Below are 5,572 nucleotides of genomic sequence, written 5' to 3'. Positions count from 1 at the left end.
TAGTTATGTCACAGCGTACTGGTTTTCTTATTCTATTATGGCAATTTCGGAGGTGGCTCTATGCTTTATCTACCCCCTACACAAATGAGTCGTATTCATCTCATGCATCAGATACAATTATATTCTTGTGAAGCAAGTTGATTATACAAGTATAATGTGTTGTTTCATCGCAGAAAAAACACAATATTCCATTCATGAAATCCTTGAGTATGCACGCACAAAAAAATCAACTATACCCATATTACATCGCAAAAACAAGTATTTTAGTATTACAGCTTAAAGAAAATACATTTGTATTCCATCGCAAGCAAGGATATGTTAGTCGAAGTTAGTTTTACAGCCAGACCCATACAGGTAGATTTTGTCTAATAGAGGGGAAAAGGGAGGCCCAAAACCTCAGCCCCCCACCATGCATCCGGAACAACTATAACAAATCATATCTTGAATGTGGTGTCATTGACTTAATGTTCCAATTTTTCCTAACGCCATACGAGGTGAGTCCATGAAAATGCTTTTTCTCCTCCTTTGAAACCTGATCGCCATCCACCAGTCATAGATGGGAGCGATGTTTTAGGAACTGGGGGAGACAACACCTGGTATCATGACCAAAAGGCCACCCTGGCCATACTTGCCTCGCAAAGCTGGCCGTCTCTTCGCAAGAGCCACACGTCGGGCAAATCTCACTGCCTGGCCATCTCTAGCGCAACAGCTTATTGGCCATGAGGATGTGGCCATGCCAAACCAACCAGGATGAGGACTTCACTTTGTTATATATATGCAACCTAATACATAGCTTGAGGAAACAGAGCTTGCATTCTTCAGTCAGGCTGCATTTACTCGCCTGTGGAAACAGAGCTTTAGTTTTTCTTATAGCCACTGAAGTCTGATATCTGCACACAACAATCTCCACATGATCAAGTTTGCTGAAACAAATTATCTCTGCACACAACATTGCTAGTGTGATAAAATTTGCAACGTAAACTTCCTAAGTGCAAGGTCATATAAACAATAGAGTTTATCTTGTTAATCCTTTGGAACCAAAAGTAGCAATTGCAAAATGATGGTCTAAATTGACATTCATCAGCCTACATGCTTTATTTTGCCCTCTTTTAACTATATTTTGCCCTCTTCTAAAACAACATACCCCTCTCTCTTGTGTACTCGACGGAGGAATACAATTATGATGTACACAGATGCTTATTATGACCGATCCCTCTCTATGCACCTTAGTTTATATTCAGTCTCAAGCTGGCCAACACGAATCTACAATAAAAGTGACTGTAGTTACTTCTTCGGCTACTCGGCATGATGCTGCGGCTCAAGTCATCATACTGGAAAAAATATGGTCGCCTCCTCATTTCATCGCATAATGCTACCAGTAGGCTGAAGTCATGATGCTAGAAAATACATGGTTGCCTCATCTCATCAGATAATGCTACTGGTATTAAAGCAATTAACTCCCAAGACTCAAGTATGAATCCACACAAATGGCAATTGAGACCCACTATCAGTTTCATTCGCCAGAAGGGATACATGAGCGATGCTATCTTCAGACGTATTTTTGGAAATCAATACAAGAAAGCGCACAACTTAGCTAGGAACACTTTCTTCCATATCCTTCTCTATTTCTTGTATGAATTATTGTGATGTTTCTTGCCCATTCAATCATGTTTTTAGCAGTGACATGTACTCAAATGTAATATGTTGCTCACAAGAAATGTCCCTCGAGGGAGCTTTTCCTTGAAAAAACATTGCAAACGATAATCTTTTTCTGCCAATCTTATTGGAAAACATAATCATGATATGAAAACGGCAACTTATAGGGAGCGAGAACAGATACCTAGGACTTTTAGTTGTGGAAGTAAGCAACGGTGGTGGTGGCTCCCACGTCCTCGGAGGCAGTGAAACAAGGACTCCGAAATTTCCTTGTTCATTGTTCAAGGGCTGCTTGGAAGGGAGGTAATTAAAAAATTAGTCAACAATAATATTTGGGATGTTTGATTCATATCAACTCATATTGCACAACAAAAAATTGCAATGAAAAACAGAGAACAAGAAAATGAGTATTCTTATTGTGGTATCTAGAAACTTGTTCTCCCAGTGGAAAACCTGCATGCATCGAAATATAGGACATCGTGGTGAACAATTTGAATAATATTCTTATTGTAGTATAATGAGAGCAGAACATAGGGCACAAACCTGTAGGGTTGGAATTTTGCATTGCAGAGAATACAGGTGCTTATACAAGTTCTTAAACCTCCTAGAAAAAGGTACTTGCATTGGGCAAGGTATCTTTAATTATGACGTTTGAAGTTTGATCACTGCCCGTATTCTCGCTTTAACCACCCACGGAGCAGGAAGAGGTTCCTGCAGTGGACATGCACCGAAATAATCTAAACATTTATGGAAGGAAAAGTGGTCTGATTTTACATAACAGATGGAGTCAAATAGTGTCTCTAGCCAGATTAGTAGCAGTTTACTGATTCACTTCTATGTAGAAGTTATGTCTTGTATGAGCAGATTGGGGTGGGTAATTGGTCCCAGAAATTTCAACACTACATCTAAGTGATACGAAATTAACTCATTAAATAACTATTGTTCCCAATCATGCACAAGAAAACGGTCACAAATGACATACGCGAATGTAATCATCATTCCCACGGTCCCACCTCGTCCTGATTGCCAGTCACAATATTATGCAAAGAAAATTTGCATGAAGCAACAAAACAATTGATGTTTCTGATGGAACTCAGGCTGCAAGTGGACGCGGGCTGTCCGCGGTGCCCACGTCCAAGCCCACATAATTTACGATCGTGGACACCCACGGTTAGAGCACCGAGAGATGCGGATTATGTGGGATGTCCCGCGGCGCCCACATCAAACCCACATCCCTTCTGAGTCGAACGTCAGTCGTGCGGATTAGCCCGATTATGACATGCCGCCATGGTCGCGGCGCCGCCGTGTACCTTCCCCATGGCCGCCCAGCGCCGCTGTCCAACTCCGCAATGGACGCCGTAATGTCGTCGTCAACCTCCGCCATGTACAGGTGCAGTTCAGTCTTCTTCTTCCCCTCTCTCATCTGTGATTTATTTCCTATCGACTACTACATCTTCAGCCAATTTCCTCTAAATTGTTCAGAGCAAAGACGATTCATTCTACCCTGTTGAATCACGTATCATCTGTGGCCTGATAATGCGAGTCAGCGGTTGTGGTATCTTCCCTCCTCATCCAATCCTCCTTGATTTCTTCTTCTCTCAAGAACGCCATGAAGAAGCTCGCTGCTTCAAGGAACATCAGCTGCAAGCAAGCAGATTGCACCCTGCTCACCTCTTATTTTGATCTTATAACAGTGGCACTTCTAAAATCATTTTCGATGTGATTCTTCTACTGAAGCGACGCCCACCGAACCACTGAGCTGTGACTTCGTAGAGGCAGAGGATTACCACTCCCAGATAAACAAAAGTACTACAAAAAAGATATAATTTGCAGTGTCAACTCTGAAGATTCTCCACCTGATATAATGAAGCCTGAACTTCTCTGCTCCTTCCATGTCCATTGCAAAACAGAAAATATAAGCTTGAGCCTGTGATTTACATAGGGATTACGTGGGATGTGGGATGCCCACTTATCCCGTGAAAAATTATGTGGACATATGCTGGATTTCCCACTAATACTACGGGGCAGATGTGGGCGTGTTTGCGGGCTCCTGCGGAACGTCCCACTTGCAGCCTGAGATCGAACGCAACATATGTATCCCCTCGTCCAAGCACGGCCATCTTGAACCACAAGGATGTGCAGATTCACATTTCTCCAATCCAATGGCAAACACTGAAGCTAATCAAAATCAGCAGCAGTCGCGGTCACCACTCTCACGGCATTCCACGCACGCGGCATGAACAGCACGCGTCGAACACCTTGTCGCATATGCAATCAAAGGACGCAAGAGGGAAAACAGGCGAACCGGGAGCAGAGCTGCGCTCACCTCGGGATCCTCGAGAGGCTGCGCGCCCGAGACCTCGTTAGCCGTTGCCTGAGACCTCGTTGGCCGTTGGCGCCCGGAACCAGTCGACGGTCAGCACAGTCCGAATCAGGCGCTGCCTGGCCTCCCGCTGCTCCTCGTCCTCGTAGTCGATGTTGTCCTCCTCGTCCTCCGACTCGAAGCTGCCGCCCCGACGGCCGCGGGCCCCCCTGCCCTGCGGCCCTCCAGCTTGTCGTCATCCTCCTCTCCCGCGGACACCCACCGCCACTCCATGGATGGCGCCTTCCGCATGCCAGCCGCCATTCCCGAGTTGTGGCCTCGATCAGATCGAGAGACGAGAGGACGGGGCAAGGCCAGGGAAATCCTCCCGCCAAGCTGAGCGGCTGCGGAGGATGATTGGATCGGCGGGCGGCGAACGGCGTGGGAGGCGGCGGGAGGATCGGCGCGGGAGGCGGCCCGTCCGTGCTGTGGCGAACGGCTGGCGTCTGTTGGGAGGAGGAGGAGGAGTGGGCGAAAGTCGTGCGGGCATGGTGCGCAGCGGTTTTTTTTTTCTGAACGGCGGACAGGGTTAGTGATCGACGGATTACCGGCTTATAATTCGACGGCTTACAGCGTTAAACATGGAAAGATTAAGAGTCATTAGATCTTGCTAATGGATGGATCTGATTGTTTGGTTCTCCGTCCTCTTTTCCTTTTATAGAGGTAGTAGATGAAGGGATGGATTCTACACTATTGTGGCCTAGAGCACCGAAGCAACATGGGAAGCACCATTTTCACCCGCAACATCACCATCTTTAATGTCTTTCATATGCAGTATTTACCGATTGGAGCTCATAACCCGCTATCGGTGTTGTCTCTCTATTGTTGATTGATATTTTGTGGTTGACGTAGAATTTATAATTTAAGATTATATACCATATTCATTAAAACTTTAATTTTGTGTACCAGGCAGAATTTCCACAACCACTGTACATGTCAGATATGGGTTGGCGTGTAGCTCCTCTTTTGGGGGGGGCTATATATTTTCCTCCTCTCGCTTTCTTGAATGGGCGTGTGAGCTATGTCTCCCTTATTGTGAGACATAGCTCCAGTTCGCCTCTTGCACGAGGTTAGTGGGTCAGCCCAGTAGTATACTTGCCACTGCGCGAGTTTGTTTCTTTTAGCTCTTTGTGTTTTTCATTTTCGGGTTTCACTATTTACAATTGGTTTCTCATATTTTTTCTATTTTTTCCCTTTTCTATTCTCCCTCTGGTTTCTTTGTAGATTTCGCCGGTTTTAATTATTTTTCTTTTCTTTTTTCCTTTCTTATTTAACACATGTCTACTTTTTCATACACACTGTGCATTTTTCATATACATCAGAAACATTTCTTATACAAGTTTAATATATTTTCAAATACATGACTAACAGTTTTTGAAATATATGTTTTGATGCCTTTTTTCATACAAATTGTAAAATTTGGTATATATCTAAAGCATTTTTCTACACATTTAGCATTTTTCAATACATGATTAATAATTTTCCAAATATATTTTTTGCAAGAAATGGAATACATGTTAAATATTCTTTAAATACACATCCAAATTTTTTAAT

General features: G+C 43.9%; 1 long non-coding RNA gene across 1 annotated transcript; it reads right to left on the bottom strand.

Moving 5' to 3' along the window:
- Positions 1-210: 210 nt before the first annotated feature.
- Positions 211-4,530, bottom strand: LOC123061936 (uncharacterized). Its single transcript, XR_006429414.1, has 4 exons — positions 3,983-4,530; positions 2,200-2,367; positions 1,841-2,109; positions 211-890 (listed from the first exon to the last, which is right to left on the bottom strand). It is a non-coding gene; the product is annotated as an uncharacterized lncRNA (long non-coding RNA).
- Positions 4,531-5,572: the final 1,042 nt, after the last annotated feature.

This window comes from Triticum aestivum, chromosome 3A (genome assembly GCF_018294505.1).
Source record: "Triticum aestivum cultivar Chinese Spring chromosome 3A, IWGSC CS RefSeq v2.1, whole genome shotgun sequence".
Classification (NCBI taxonomy): Eukaryota; Viridiplantae; Streptophyta; class Magnoliopsida; order Poales; family Poaceae; genus Triticum; species Triticum aestivum.
Note: the sequence above shows the minus strand (reverse complement) of the source record. Positions and strands in the feature narration are given on the sequence as shown.